Genomic DNA, 17865 nt, shown 5'->3' on the forward strand with positions numbered 1-17865 from the left:
AATCAAATGATATTTACTTTATATTTTTATATTCACTTTGTTTATTTCTCATTGTACTGACCATTTACCGATGGGTGCATGGGATCATAACTACATCATAACTAGCCAGCGTAGATTTTTTTTGCACTTTATTAACACGAAAAAAAACTTCTGTTGTTGAGCTGATGAGCCAGCTGCTATTTGTTTTACTTTTAGATCTCGTTCGGCATAAGTGTAAGAGCTGAAAGCCTGATGTTTTATTTTATAATGTCTTTAAATATTATATTCCTTCATTACTGCAACTGATTCCTGGCAAATTAAACAGACACATTCCACTGACCTCTGTGAAGAAATATTCTTTGCCCCATCGTGACTGAAATTTCCTGCACTCACTGTTGATTTTCCTTTTTCTTGCTTGTGCCATGGCTCGCCAAAACGTGATTATGAATTATGTTTTTTCAGTTCGTTCGGTTCGTTTTACTTCATAACAGGAACTGCTGCCTAATAGAAGGCATGTAATAGCGACACCCGGAGGTTATTTATTGAATTACGTTCATTTTTGAATGGCGGGCTAGATTCTATTAATATACATGCATCGCGGGCCGCCACAAAACTGATTGCGGCCGCAGATGGCCCGCGGGCCGTATAGTTTGGACACCTCTGGTCTATAGCGCTCGATGATCAGCTTCTGTACTAGAAGACGGGCTTTTTTTTCACCACATAATGATCAATGATTGGCTCCTGTACTAGGGCTTTATTCACCGACATTACACTTTCCCTCATTCAAAATGATACAAGTAACACGTCTTGTGCATTTTATAGTTTTTGGCAAAACAACGGGAAGCAAAACAAAGCAAAGCAAAGCAAAAAACAAAACAAAACAAAACAAAAAAACAAGACAAAACAAAAAACACAAAGCAAAACACAAAACAAAACAAAAAAACAAATCAAAGCAAAAAACACAAAGCAAAACAAAACAAAACAAAGCAAAGCAAAAAAACAACAAAAAAACAACAAAACAAAAAAACACAAAGCAAAGCGAAGCAAAACACAAAGCAACGCAAAGCAAAACAAAAAACCAAACACAAAACAAAGCAAAGCAATCAGCCTGTCTTACAAAGCAGGAGTCCGTTCTTCGTACGTGGATTACTCAATTAGCTAGATTTGGATATTGACGATTTGACACGATCCAGGATCATTTCGTTCTTCAAAGCTGATCCGAGAGTTGTTGTCATAGCAACAGTTCTGCTAGATCAAACCTGATCGGGAGCAGGTTCAATTCATATAAACAGGATTAGATTGGGTCAGTTCAAGCAAAGTTAATACAGAAAGTATGTTCCGAATTCTGATATTTTCTTACAGTAGTAGTTATATACACTTGGGAAAATGGTACATATTTTTAAACTATATATATATATAAGTTATAGTCATTATAAAATAAAAAGTTATACATATTAATAGAACGTATGCAATCTGCACCCTCGAAATGAAAGTACAAAGACTGCCACCTTGTGGTGGAAAGTGAAAACTTATTGATATTAACTTTTTGGATCGCTTTAGTACAAATTGTGTATAATAGAAATGCACTATAAGTGACTTTTTTTTTAAAGCAATAATACATTTATGCAGTCATAAACATGTTTTGACAGTTAATATGACAGTGATTTGATGCTTCACAAAAGTTGCAGATGCCTTTACCAATATGAAAATGCTTTTGTAAACAACCAGTTATTCTTTACACCGATTAAAAACGCCTACTATAATAAAGAAAATCTTTTCTAAATGTAGAACTAAATACATTGATTTGCATTGAAATACATGATGAATACTCTTGACGCATGAAAGTGTAAAGCCTGCAGCTCACAACAAATGTGGAAGGTTATTGCGTGTCATATTAAACAAGCCGTTTACTGCTAATTTGATGTAATTTTGCTCACATGGATAATTGAATATTAATCAGATGATGTCCTTACGCTGCTATGCCGTCAGCCAATCGTTGCATTGCTGATCATGATTTCGAGGATCGATAGATCTGTCCTTCACAACACACGCAGCGATCTCAGATCAGTTTATCCAGACATTCTAATCTGATTCGCGAACTTGTTTGAAGAACCAAATTAGCGAGAGATCAGTTATCAAGATTAAAAGATCCAGGATCTGCCAAATAATCTTAGATCATTTAAGCGAGGTACGAAGAACGGACCCCAGAGCAAAGATGGTTGATGTTGTTTCATCCACAAGATGGCGACAGAGATCACAAAATAAGCCCTTAGGGGAGAAAAACCAAGTTTGGGCCTTTTCAGGTTTAGTTAATGCGATCTCCCGGTTGCAACAAAGTAACACTGGGAAATGTCTCGAGACTGTCATTCCGCCTTATAATCTTAAATTGTAAGCAAAATCACCTGTTTTGCCATCACTTTAGATATTATGCTAGAAAATCATTCAAATATTAGATGTTTGTGAAGTAGTAATGGTATCTGCTGTTTTGACGTCAGCTGCAAATGTGAATGAATGGCGGAAGAAAGTAGTTCCTCATACAAAGGATTTTGAGACTGTGTTTGATTTTCAATTTTATACGTGATCATGCCATCTATCTGTTGTATAAACACAATATCACACAAGTAGCAGGCCTGCAGTCTCGTGCCAATGTACTCCTCCCCCCACTGCCAATATACAGCCATATCGTCTGATGTTGCACATATATATTGCAAAATTAGAAATATTTACAGAAAAAAAAACTTAATACGTTTATGTTGAGGAAAATCTAAATGTGTAGAGAAATCGCACAAAGCTTCAAAAGGGCCAGAGTAAATTATTTACATGAGTTTGGGACATCCTCTACAACAGGGGTCACCAATCTCATTCCTGGAGGTCCGGTGCCCTGCAGGGTTTAGCTCCAACTTGCCTCAACACACCTGCCTGGGTGTTTCAAGTATACCTAAGACCTTAATTAACTTGTTCAGGTGTGTTTGATTAGGGTTGAAGCTACAGTAAAATCTGCAGGACACCGGACCTCCAGGAACAAGTTTGGTGATCCCTGGTCTATGGAAATTGACAAGGGGTGTTTTAAAAATAAATTTAAGAAAATAACAGATTCTTCACACTTTAGTTTGACATCAATTGTACAAAAATAATTGCCAAGTTATTTTCCAGCCTAGTGGTTTAAAGACTTACCTCGACACACAGTGAATCAAACACCTCCTGTACAGCAGCAGGTAGACGACACGCGGAGTAATTTACTAGTGAAAGGTGACATGTTTATTTACTGAAACAAGTCTTGGATGCTTCTTTAAAAATGACAAGCGTGGGTTTGTGAAATATCAAAGGCTGCTGCAATGTTTTCTGACAAACACAACTCAGGAACTCTTCAAAAAGACACCAGCCGACACAAGAGATTTGAAGCATGTAATACAAATGCTAAGCTTCAGCACAAAAATCACAGACCTCTCAATGTACTGTATATATATGTATATGTAAATAATATATATATATATATATATATATATATATATATATATATATATATATATATATATATATATATATATATAGGTAACACAAATCCTGTTTGACCCTTCTTGCTTTCATCACAGTCATATCATTGTGTGATGAATTACATGGTAATATACACTCAACGGCCACTTTATTAGGTTCACCTTACTAGTACCCCCTTTTCCCTTCAGAACTGCCTCAATCCTTCATGGCATAGATTCAACAAAATACTGCAAATATTCCTGAGATTTTGGTCCATCCCAAAATTGCTCTATTGGATTGAGTTCTGGTGACTATGGAGGCCATTTGGGTATTGTGAACACAAGGCAGGATGGATCCATGCTTTCATGTTGTTGATGCCAAATTCTGACCCTACCATACGAATGTTGCAGCAGAAATAAAGACTCGTCAGTCTAGGCATCATTTTTCCAATCTTCTATTGTCCAATTTTGGTGAGCCTGTGCAAATAGGGTATATGCCGAGCTAGTGCTGTTTCCATGCTGACACACTTCCGGTGACCTGTTATTGAGAACTTTTTTTCCATTTTATACGGTTCCTTATACAGCATTGATGTTGTAATGTCATTAAAATACATTCAGTTAAATAAACGTTAGCATTTATTTGGCTGCTCAAGCGTAAAACGAGACAAAAAGCTGTTTACTCGCACGCGCTCCTCAGAATCGGCAGGCTAACGCAGAAGCACCATTGAATATACTGGGGTAAAATAAATGCTCATATTATAAAGATATGGCAGGGGAAATGTAATTTAATGCAGTGCCTCGTGTAAAATCTGAGACCCACTTTAAATCGGATATCACTCAGCTAGTGGAGATCGCTGATTTTTAAAGAAAACAGACCTTAAATGCACCGGATTTTGCATTGGCATTCAATTCGCCGGAAGCGCTTAACCCAGGTTACTGGCAAATTAAAAGTCCTATTAGCATGCTTCGGCATATACCCCATTGTAGCCTCAGTTTTCTGTTCTTAGCTGACAGTAGTGGTACCCTGTGAGCTTTTCTGCTGCTGTACCTCATCCTCCTCAAGGTTGAATGTGTTGTGTGTTCAGCGATGCTCTTTTGCATACCTCAGTTGTAACGAGTGGTTTTTTTGAGTTACTGTTGCCTTCCTATCAGCTGGAACCAGGCTGGCCATTCTCCGCTGACCTCTGGCATCAACAAGACATTTGCACCCACAGAACTGACGCTCACTGGATATTTTCTTCTTTTCTGACTATTCTCTGTAAACCCTAGAGACGGTTCTGTGTAAAAATCCCAGTAGATCAGCAGTTTCTAAAATACTTAAACCAGCCCATCTGGCACCAACAACCATGCCACGTTCAAAGTCACTTAAAATCACCTTTCTTTTTCATTCTGATGCTCGGATTGAACAGCAGCAGATCGTCTTGACCATGTCTACACGCCTAATGCATTGTGTAACTGCCTTGTGATTGGCTGATTGGAAATTTGAGTCAACGAGCAGTTTACAGGTGTACCTAATAAAGTGGCCGGTGAGTGTATGACGAATCAAGACATGATGAATCTGCTTAATGGCAAGAACCATTATAAAAAGTTTCCAAATGGAAAGATTACACCAAAGCTGAGTAAATTTATTGTAGTGATGAACTGCCCTTACACCAAAGCACAACAAGTTTAAAATATGTCATTTTTGTGCCAAACATATTTTTGCAGATGTTAGCAAAATGCCAATACAGAGACAGCATCAAGAAGCCGTGTGTGTCAAAGTACACTGAATGAGTGCTGCGGTGCAAGCCTGTCAACAAAAACCATCTGCAAACTCATTCAATCACTGAACGGATATCAACAGACAACATTAAGACTGTAGCAGTTACCATCAAGATGAACTACTGATATGAGATTAGACTACATAAACTGTACGACACTGAAAAAAGGAAGTTGCCACTTCCATTGCACTTAATGGAAACAACTGGACATAGTAATAGTAAGTATCCAAATTTACTTTAAGTTTAATAATAATAAGATGCTAAAACAAGATAATCTGGAAGCTTAAACTTGATTCTCATGCATTTATTTATTTCAACCCTGCTTATTTATATTTAAATCCTATATTTTAAATAATATTTTTAGAAATAATGGAGATAAATTACAGACCATTATTGCAATTAATAGATTATTTTTATCAATGGACAGCCCTTTTGAAAATGAATATATTTTACAATACATCTAAATTCAAACTGACTACAGGGGTTTATCATGGGAGTTACTTTTAAAATTGCTTGCGACAGGCGTAACCCACAAAGTAGTCAGCGTTATTTTTTTTTTTATTGTTATTGATGTTTTAAGGCTGTAAAACCCCTCACTACACACTCTACACACATTTCTCAGACAGGCATCAACTTTTCACACTTTTCTCTCGTTTAAACACTCTCGAAGTTCAAACTTTCGTAGAAAAATAAGTATTATAGAATGAAACCAAAGATCAAAATCTGTTGTCAGGTGCAAATATTCATCACTGTCAGCAAAAGATTCATAAAAGCTATTTAGCTTTAGTACGGTTAATATTGACATCTAAATCAAAATCTGATTTATACTTTATACAGACAAGGCATTTATACTTGAAGTGTTCGCCATTGAGATAATTCTTTATAACGACAGTGGGCAGTCAAAAGAACCCGACAGTAAAATCAGACAGAAAAACAGAGAAGTAGAAAGTTTCCAGAACTAAATCAAATCATTAATATCATTCAAGATTTTTAAACTAATTATTTAAAATAATTATAAATTATTTTAATAATTATAAAGATTTTCATAACCATTCAGGATTTTTTAAAATCAAACTTTGATGCATCACTTGCTTCAAAGTACACTTACTAAAAAAAGCATATGTTTTTATTGTAGTATTATTGTCATCATCATTAATATTTTATAATTATTAGACATTCATTTTGGAATTATTGCACAAATATCAGTAAGTCATCACAGCAGTGTTAAGATAGTAGTTTCTGATTTTTGTTAGTCTTGATTCATGTCGTTTTCAAATACAATAAGTGAGGTTTATTTATGAACTAATTTCGAGAGGAGCACGCCCTTATGATTGATAGCAGCTGGTCCTCATTAGCTAACGCACAATTCACCAATCAGACGATTCCTAAATCACTACAAATAACCAGAGTATATTACTTTAGCCATCTTCATCTTGAAGAATCCCCCCTTCCACCTATACTCCTCCTCTTTCCTTGTCAGGCCAGCACAAAGGCCCATTGGTTGGCAATATTGCCTCAAAGCAAGAATGTCCTTGGCTCAGATCTTTACCTGGCCAAGTCGGCATTTCTGTGTGGAGTTTGCATGTTCTCGTGTTTGCGTGGGTTTTCCCCGGGCTCTCCAGTTTCCTCCCACAGACCAAAAACATGTAACATCAGTAAATTGTCAAAACTAATCGACATCATTGACAAGCGTTGAATTCAACATACACTCTCCATAGCTATTTATAATCTACATTTACCATTATCAAGCAGGGGAGGTCGAGACCTACATGAGCTTAGACTCCCTTCTCGCCCTGCAATGGGAGGGAGCCCCAGGCTCCAGGATCTCACGAGCTCAGGGCTCTCTCCCGGGGCAGCTTGCCAAACATGCTTTATAATCAATCATAAGCTAAGGGCAAACTCTTGAAAGCCCTTAATATACAATTTGCAGTGGCGCTCATTTATTTTTTATTTATTATTATTGCTCAAATATTTTTCTGGTGATCCTAAATATTTGAAGTTGGGAGCACTGGTGCCACCAAGTAAAAAAGTTAATTTTGAGCCCTGCTATAGAGAATATTAATTTAAGAAACGATCTATTCATGGAATAATAATTTATGCTGAGCAAAAATAAAGATATTAAAAACAAAACATATTTCTAAATGAATAAGAGTCTAAATGACTGTTAACATAAAAACAAAACAATGGTTTAAGTTACTTTTATTTGTTATTAAGTGTCTAAATGGTACTGCACCCCTTTACCTCTCTGAGCTTTTCTGTCCTTACACACCTTCTTGTTCATTTAGGTCAGCCGACCAGCTCCTCCTGGGTGTGCCCAGGACCAGTCGAAAGCTCAGAGGGGATCAGGCTTTTGCTGTGGCTGCACCAAAACTGTGGAATGAGCTGCTGTTGTACACTGTAAAAAATGGCCACGATTCCAACGGTAAAAAACTGTAAAACTGCTAAAGTACAAACCCGTAACCTGGTTAACGGTATGTTTCCCTAATATATACAGCGAATAACCGTAATTTGACTTTCCCAGAATTCCCTGCATGGCACATAACTTTTTATGCATTTTGTTGACATTATAGTTGTTTCTCCATCAGTTATGTACATTAGAGATTGATGATACATCTAATATTGATAAACAATGTTTATTTCATGACTTTAATTTTATGCGTGTTACCATACTGGTGTTTAGTAGCTGGGTGAATGACATTGAGCACCTTCTATATAATACTGATACTCTTTTCTGCTTGTGGGAAAAGTTGACTGTGATGAGCACTGGCTCATTATGTAACTTCCTCATCACCACCTGCATGTGGGTGTGGTAACGTGTCTAACTGTGTAACAAAAGGTGTGTAGATGTTGGTCATTAAAAATACAGACATATTACCTCTATAAATTAATAAAATATGGTATTTTACCGTAAAAATTAGAAATTACTTTTACGGTTTGTACCGTGTTTTTAACGTTAAAATACTGGCAACCACAGCTGCTGTTTTTTTACCGTATATTTTACGGATTTATTTTTTACAGTTTACATTAAACAAGCCTCTTCCATTACTGTTTTTAAAACTCTTCTTAAAACCCACTTGTTCAATTTGGCTTTTAGCACAGCATGAGATGTTTACATTTTATGTTTATTTATTTGTATTTTAAAGTTTGTTGTCAGCACTTGTTGTCAACTGTGTTGTTTTTAAAGTGCTTTATAAATAAATTGAATTAAATTGAATTTAATAAAAACACTGTTATCATAAAATGTCTGCTCCATTTTACAATTACCTCTACTTTTTACATGCACTTGACACATCTGTGAACATCAGGTGCCCTTTTTGACCATTTATATCAAACCATTAGGCAATTATGTATGTACAGGAGCTCAGGAGGCTGCACAAACAGACAAGGCAAACAGAAAGATATTTTTAGTGATGAGCTGACGAACAGAATACCAAAAAAAGCAGTATTTAAGCACTGCTGTCTAACCACCAAAAGCTTAATGCATCTGATTTACTAGCCAGATCAGCTGAGCGCTTCCCTCCAGCCAAGACTGTGTTTAGGGGACAAGCCGGAGAGGATCGATTTATGGTCATCATATCACGGGCTGGGTTTTAAGGGCTACAGTCCAGGGCCCTTCAGTAATGGGATCTCAATCTCTGGCTCTTACTCTATTACTGGGATAACAAGCAACTCTTTTCCATCCGAGTGCAGCTGAATGGCGGCTGTGTGTCACACTCGTCTGGCCTGATGGAAAATACCCCAGCAACAAATTGATTTTGGGGGGTGTGAGGAAACATGGCCTGTCTGTCTGATGAAGAAACAAACCTCTAGAGCCGGACGGGGGTGATTGCCATTGGCCGGCACAAGGGTGTTTTTCCATTTGTCAAATGACAAGGATTTACTGGCATTTTACGCCATGTTCAATTCAGTGCAGTTTATTTGTACAGTATAGCACTTGCAGTACATTTATTTTGGTCCAAAGATCTTAAAAGATGACTTAAAAATCATGTATCAGGCTTTTTTTTTTTTTTTTTTTTTTTTGAGGTAAAATGTTCCTAAATAAAAGAGGCAGCTATTTGTTTTCATACATGCTATATCATGCATGCTAGACAAATAAAACCTATTAAAAAAAAAAAAGAAAAAAAGTTCTGCACTTCAATTCAATATGCAACATTATTTTCTCTTTGTTATAACTATAATTTTCATAAAGTAAATTAGGCATTCAAATACTGCAACATTTACTAAACTATGATTTATTTTTGTTATAATAATAACAAAAACAACAACAATTATCATCATTATCATTATTGTAATTGTTTATTAAACTATGATTTATTAATGTTATAAAAACAACTATTATTATTATTACTATTATTATTATTATTATGATCCTCATCATCCTCATCGTTGCTGCTGTTAATGTTATTATTATTATTTACAAAACTATGATTCAATATTGTTATAACAACAACAACAACATATTATTATTATTATTATTATTATTATTATATACAAAACTATGATTTATTATTGCTGTAATAACAACAATTATTATTATTATTATTATTATTATTTATTATTATTATATTTTAATATTATTATTATAATAGCCATAATAAATAATATTTTAGTATTCGTTTTCTTGTAGTAAATATGACTTTTGTGTAAAATAAATTAAATTGCTGTTGTTGGTAATATTATATTGAAATCCTAATATGTTTGTCTTACATCTTATGTCATTGCACAGTAAATTATACATTTATTACATATTTTAATATTTACTAAGATGCATGATGGTGTTGAATAAAATTTTATTGAATTAATATTTTAAGTCACATGCCATGATGTGAACAAAATAATCTTCATCATACTTATGATATCATGAATGCCTCAGAAACTTTAATAGAGAAAACAGACAATAGGGAAAAAAGAAAAAAAAACTGACCAGAAAATCTAATTCTTTCCAATAAATAATAAATAAATAATAAGAGTAAAAAAACAGGATAAACTCCTCACCCTTTCCATAAAGCCAGGCCAAATTCATGCTGTTGGGAGGCCAATTGATTGTCAAGGGAGGAAAATAAGCCCAGCGTGGAGAAATCCAGAAGAAGTAAAGAACGAACCCCCCTGCAGAACAGATAATTACAATGGAGCTGAACGTGCATGAAATGTCATCATGCCTCTGAAAGAATGATGGCTATAATTACTCAACCCACAAACAAACAAATCCCGCAAGGAATTAAAATCCTCAAAGGAAGTCCGATGAACAATGGAGATGAGAGATAGGAAATAAAATCAAGCCACAGGCCGGTGTTAAAAAAAATGGTTGTGCAGGAAGACCAGGAAATGTGACCGGTAGAGTTTAACATGATATGTTCCGATTACAAACAGAGGTGTCAGTTAATTGAATTCTGATCCAATTAATTACATGACTTGCAGGTTCAATTAATTAGGCTAAATGAATCACAACTGCTCACATAAAGACAATATTTGTTTTTTAAACATTATTGATCTGTGCAAGAAGCTAATGATATTTATTAAATGATCTTACATCTACAGATAGGATGGGCATTTTCCCAAAATAGTATGGTCAAATATATATTTACTTATATTAGAATCAACGAGAAAGACATTCATTTCATATTTAAAATTTTCATTCAAGATATTTATTTACAATAAGCAAGTTTTTTGTTGTTGTTGTTGTGGTTGCTAAAAACATTTAAAAACGTAATATAGAAAATAAAGCTACAAGAGCAATAAAAAAGGATTGCACCATATAGGAAATGCGTTTACACTGGAGTTTACACTATTTCACTTTGTAATGATCTAAGCACTAAGACTAAAGTGCATTGTGCAAAAGCATCAAGGCCATGTCTGAATCCACTTTTGCCATTTTAATAACGAAAAATACAGTTATAAAACTATTTCTAAATTCAGTTGTAATTTCCAAATTTCCAGCAAATGAATAAATGAACAATAACAATGATGTGTGGTCAAAAAAACGAGAAAAACAAGAGTTATCCAAACAAGAGTTATCCAAACCAGTTATCCAAACATTTCTAGTTTAAATGGCACCCTAGGCCAAACTACCCTAAACACCCCCCTTCCCCATGCGCCAAGATATAAAGACACTTTGGGGTTGACTTATTTGTATATATATATATTTAGCTGAATCCAACATGTCTTTGCAAGAAAAAGATCAACTGCTGGTGATCGCAGTTCACATATCACATCTTTTCCGTGCACAAGTTTGTTATTTCTAATAGAGGCATGAGGCTTGTACGCACATATTGGGAGTTGTGCACACAAATGGCACAATGTGCCTTCCTGGTGCACCTAGTTAAAAAAAAAAAAAATCTTCAGAATGCTGCGAGTGCACCGCAAATCACATGACAAAAACTGACTGATCAGTAGGGGTGTCAAAATTAATTGTTTTTTCGATGCACCGCGATGGAGACGCGGACAATCCGGTATCGGTTCAGTAATAATCATAACCGGTTATTATGTACTGACGTCATTTATCTCCTATGCGCTCTGTCACAAAGGAGGTGAGCGCCGGTATTTACAACACCCAGGAGCCAACTCAGGGCCGGCCCGTGGCATAAGTAGTATAGGCAAATGCTAAGGGAGCTGTACATCCAGGGGGGCGCCAGAAATGAGCGTGGTTAAGTTGGTTTTGTTTTGGATATTCCAGACACATTCAGTTATAGCGGCAATAACTCAAAAAAACTCTTACCCGAAAAAGATCTAAAGTGTGTTTCCTACAAAATGACAAAGCTGGTTATGTTTTACAGTTGTCTTTTTTTTTTTTTTTTTTTTTTCGCTCGATATTACAAGCACTGCTCCCTTTAAGCCCTTGCAATATGCGGAGCGGAGCTCTCAGTAAGGGACCGTCGGAAAAGTGCTTCTTTTTTTATTTTTTGCTCCGCTCAGCGCGAGCTCTCCCGGCTAAACGCATATTAAGAGGGCTTAAGTGTGTGTGTGTGTGTGTGTGTTTGTTTGGTGCTGTCTATGTTTTTGTATGTTTGTGAATGAGAGCTTGTTATAGCCTCCCCCCAAAATATAACACTGTGTATGGAAAGCATCGTCAATGCACCGTGATGCACCGAGATATCGAATTGAACCGAATCCATGGCATGATAATCATAACCGAACCGTGAGACCAGTATAGGTTCACACCTCTACTGATCAGCGTCATATTTTGTACGGAATATACACATTACGGTAACACAGCAGTGCTTTTTCATGTCCTCATAAATAAAACTCAAGACAATCGTCAGGAGTCACGCTTATTAGTTTTGTTTTGCCTGTGTGTGTCGTTTCAGAAAAAAAAGTGACCTACATCTTGGATGGCTTATTAAGGGTGAGCAACAGCAAATGTTCATTTCTATATTAATTTTCCTTTATCACACACAGCTATATCCACAGAACCGCCCATACAGTATCTCTATGACCATGAACACACTTTTAAAGAGATCTGAGGATAATCTGTGTAACATTACATTTTCATTAGTGGCAGCGGTTTACATTTTGCAGCATTGAAAGCATTCATTAGCAAAGCGACACATATTACTTTGCTTAATTAAATATAACATGTCATTCTTCATACTAATGTGTCAATTTAGAGTAATGCATTTGGTGTGGAGGATGAACATCTGGCCATTAGCAAGTTTGGCTGAAAATCAATTACTGCTCACAACGGCAAGGCATGGCCTACCCATAATCCCATCTGTTTAGATGAGTCCCACAGGGCCAGTTCACATACAGGAGGACACAAATCCATCAAACTTTCATCGTTCTTTCTTAGCGAAGAGCTGGAATCAGATACTGCCAACCAAAAAGCATCAAGGTAGAATCAATGACGATTATATCACCTATGAAGATCATCAAACAAGTCCTAAGCATGTCTGGATACCATATTTGCATACAATTATGCAATTGTGGTTGTCACCAGTGTTGGGGGTAATGCATTATAAATAGCATACGCTATGTAATATTATTTTTTTTTGTTTTTTTTTTAAGTAACGAGTAAAGTAATGCATTATTTTAAAAATACAGAATTATAAATCATCGCTGGAATGTGTCTGTACACAAACAGCATAATAACTTACATTTATTCCAGTATTTGATATGTTTTTGCTAAAACTGCAGTGTGTACATGACCAATTCAGCTGTTAAAATATTTAAACACACACAGACACACACACATGGCAATTTCTGATTTAGTTTTATTCAGCCAGCAATAATCATTATTATTTTTTTGACTGGTAATGATTCTTCCAAAAGATAATAAGACGTGACAAGAGGCATAGAGAAAAAAAAAAGAAAAAAAAATATATATATATGATAAATATATATATATATATATATATATATATATATATATATATATATATATATATATATATATATATATATATATATATATATATATATTTAGATATTTAGAAATATGTATTTCTTAGCTTTTTTTTTTTTCACAAAAAGTGCCATGTCCAAAGATATTTATAACCTTCTCAACCCAGGTAGCAAAAAATTCTGGCCCAGATTTGGCATTCATCCGGCACTGGCATACTGCATGTGGGCCAAACATGTACCCAGGTTTCATCAACTTTAAGGCAGCACATAAGACTTGTGCCAGATATCAAATGTAGTATTTGGGCCATATGTTAAAAGTTTTTATGTGGTTCACATAAGTTTGGCCTATCTTGACCCGCTTTTAAAATATATTTAAATTATTTTTGAGTAAAAAAAAAAAAAATCTACCAATCAGGTCACTTCAAGATAAAAGTGCATCCATAAAGTAAAATCTTTCATGGGTTTATTAAATTCACTGCAGTCATGACACACCAAAATGGGTTATTAACTTGGCCGAGACTTGGCCCAGATATGGTCCATGTTTGGCCCTTGTAAGGAAGCCAGACTTTTTTATTAATGTACCGTAATTCACTGCGGCATATGGGCAAAAGCAAAAGCTGATTGTGTGGGCCAGATCTGGGTGACAGAAACTTAGTACATCAATCAAACTCTTCTTATAATTGCTGACAAGCTTTTTGCCAATGTCTCCAATGGTATTTTTGCTCACTCATCTTTAGCGATGAGCTCCAACTCTTTCAGAGAGTTTCCTTGCCATCACCCAGATCTTAAGCTCCTACCACAGATTCTCAATTGGATTTAGGTCAAGACTCTGGCAGGGCCACTACAAATCCAGTCATAAGGGTACATTTTTAGAATTTGAGATGTATGGATTCTCTGTAAGTAGAATAAGTAAGTTACACTGATGAATGGTTTGTTAGGATAGGACAACATTTGGCAGAACTCCAATTAGTTGCATATCTGGAACTTGATGGTGTGATTTGATTCTGAAAATTGCCAAATTGAAGGTACAAATTAAGGTCTTAGTCATGCATATTACTAATAAAATACTAAGTTTTGATATTTTCAAGGAAGGAAATGAACAGTGTACTCAATAAAGATGATCTTCACTTAGTCTAATGTTTGTCTGGACTATTGTGACTAATACAATGCGGGCTATAAATATATATTAAGGAGAAAATCATGCTCTTACATTAATAAAATAATTTAGAAATAAATATATAAATATTTTGACCTGACATTTAATTACCAAAACATATAAAATTACACATCCTCAATAACCATATTCAACCAGAAATCCTCATTTGATTGACTTAGGCTTCTTCCACCCTTTCCCAGGGCATTTAGCATGTTAAATTTCATTATATTTGAGGCAAATATTCATATCTAATACTAATTTTGTCTCTCCCCGACTCCAGTGTTTGCTCATTGTAATTTGATCCCTGCCTATTAACAGGTTCAATGATGGCTGCTTATGAATTGTTTAACATCCCGAAATGAAAAAGATGACTGCCTTGTAAAAAATAAATAAATAAAAATAAATACCCCAGTTGGAGAATGAGCCAGATTGTACATTACCATCACGGGCATTAGACAAAAGGACCATTCATCCGTCAACTGATACAGCACAATAGACAGAGATAGCAATTAATCTGCAACATTTTGAAATGTGACATCATTTTCCACATGACAAAAACAAGGGGTCTAAAGCAATATAGGTGCTCAAAGAAAAGAGCATTTAAATGCAAATAATGCTAAAACAAATGCTGGCAGACTCACACAGGTGTTTCAGCATTGTGTCAGACACTAAACTGATAGTTTCCATCTAGCTTTGTGCAGGATTCTTTGTGGCTATTCAGTCATGAGCTTTTCTACAAAAAAAAAACCCTACAAGTAAGCCTAAATCTCCTGATGATTAAGTGAGAATGTCAGAAGGCCAGGAGAGTTTCCTATTTTTTGCAATAACACAATTACTATAGTAAGAATATTGGACTTTACTTGGGGCCAGGGCAAATTAGCATGCACTCCAGTGTTAATTTTGGCAGCATATTTCATATAGTTATAGTTATTTTGACTGAAATGCCACTTAGTTTAGTCACATTTTAGTCTTCTGTACTATAGTAGTTTTAGTCAACTAAAAATCCCATTATTTTAGTATAGTTTTAGTCAAAGAAAATTTGATATTAGTAATAAGATTATTATCAATAAAACAGAAATAAATTACAGCTTTGAACTAGAATTTAAGCTGAATAACCGATGTATGAAATGCAATTAACAATAACCTCTTAAGGGTTACTTCATTTTTGACTTGAATATAACCACCATTCATCCAGCCACCTGTTTATCTATGTAAAAATAGATACATGAATAAATAAAAATGGCAAAAAGAAATCTTTAAAAAAAGAGAGACTACATCAGTCTCACTATTTGCTGTGAGGTATCATGCCGTTTAATATCCAAACAAGCAGTTTGATTGTTGAGCTTGATTATAAATACTTTATTTTTAATGAGGAAGATGTCTTACAGTACCCAGACACTTTAAACAGATTGGTTAGACTTTATTTTAAAGTGACAGTTACAGTGTACACAGTTCATTTATCTACTGGGTTGTAATATTAATTAATTACACATACTTACTATTGTATATGACTGGGGTTAGAATGTGGGTTAGGTTTAGCATTAGTTATATATATATAAATATGCATAATTCATTGTCAGAGTTGGATGTAACGCGTTCCAAAGTAATAACATTTTTGGGGAACAAAGAAATGTAACAATTACATTTTTAAAGTGTGTAATATGATTACAGTTACTAAAGTCAATGTAATTGTATTACTTACATTACAAATATAGTTTATAGAAGATAACAAATGCTTCATTTAAATCACATTTTCTGCTGCAACGTCAGTTAATTAGCATGCACAATTTTAAACTGCTGGAGAGCGCGAGCTGAAATGGTTGCTGGCGAGAGCGGTTGCTTCTTTAAGTGGAAACACAGACATTACTTTGATTTCATTGAGCATAAAAACAAAAATATTGTTGTGAAATTCAGTAAATGTCCAGTCTCTAAAGAACTTTCAACAGTTTTTAACTCGACCAGCAACTTCTTCAAGCACTTGAACAAAGTATTCTTCGACAATATTCGACACCAAGTAGGATACCGTCGCCCCAAAAAGACGATGGTCCAACTTAGCCTAAACAGCCTAAATAGGATGATTGTGCAGGATCGGGAGTGAAGGTATCTTCTAAATGTGAAGAGAAGTGTAGTTGTTTATTGGGCCGTACACATATCACGTTTTTTCCAATGGAGGTACGCGGCATGCGCACATTTTCAGAGCGCATATTTTGCGCACTTGCATTTTCCAGGCTCACCAGTTAAAAACCACGAGTCACGCATCAAGAACTGACTGATCAACTTCATGCTTTGATTGAAATATACACATTTCATTAGATCAATTACCTCAGAGAAACACAGAACACCCAAAAAATGCAGTGCTTTTTCATACTGAATGTAAAATGTTACAGGTATCCACTTTTCTTTATGTCCATATTTAGTGTTCAAAAAAAAAACAAAAAAACACACAAACAGGTTTGGAACAAGAGAATGAGAAAATTTTAAGTTTTAGGCGAACTCTTTAAGTCTTTTGAATATGTCAAGCTGCTGTGATTGTAATCGAATTTTTCATGTAAACTTTTTACATGAAGTAATTAGTAATGTAATCAGATTATATGTTTCCAGTAGTAGTCAGTGATTTGTAATCTAGGTCCCACTCTATATTAAGTGTCCCTAACTACTATGTACTTACATCAAAATAAAAAACACAATGTACTTAATCTGTTTATAATGTATTGCACAACATTCCTGGTGATATTTAGGTGGGTATGGGTAAGGTTAGGCACAGGTTCAGTGGTACGAATAGATTTAAGGGTGGGTTAAGTTGTAAGGGATGGTCAACAGCTTAATTATAGATGTAATTACAGAAATTAATTATAAGTGTAATTACATGCAGGTATTAAATCGAGCATAAGTTCAATGATAAAGCATGTATTTACACAATAAATACATTGTAACAAATTATTAATTTCAAATGTAAGAACATAAGTTAAAGCCACTTAATATAAAGTGGGACCATTATCTATCATGTCTTTAAAGTAACTTACCCAAAACTGTTCATTGTAATAATTACTATAGTACGTAACTATAATCACTATAGAATAGAACATGTGTAACCATGTTATCTTAAATTAAAGTGCAACCAAAAAAAAACAATACATTTGATATATGTCATGTCATGATG

At 34.9% G+C, this 17865-nt stretch overlaps 1 protein-coding gene across 6 annotated transcripts in view; it reads right to left on the reverse strand.

The window, feature by feature from the left end:
• ikzf2 (IKAROS family zinc finger 2) overlaps positions 1-17865 on the reverse strand; it is a 397036-nt gene that overhangs the window by 239795 nt on the left and 139376 nt on the right. Inside the window, exon 3 of one of the 6 annotated variants that reach the window (XM_087265820.1) lies at positions 10208-10318. The exons of the other annotated variants lie outside the window; for them this stretch is intronic. The gene's annotated coding sequence lies outside the window, so the exon portion shown is untranslated. The remainder of the gene's footprint in view (positions 1-10207; positions 10319-17865) is intronic. 6 annotated transcript variants of the gene reach the window in all.

Source organism: Danio rerio, chromosome 9 (assembly GCF_052040795.2).
Source record: "Danio rerio strain M-AB ecotype USA chromosome 9, GRCz13ab, whole genome shotgun sequence".
NCBI lineage: Eukaryota > Metazoa > Chordata > Actinopteri > Cypriniformes > Danionidae > Danio > Danio rerio.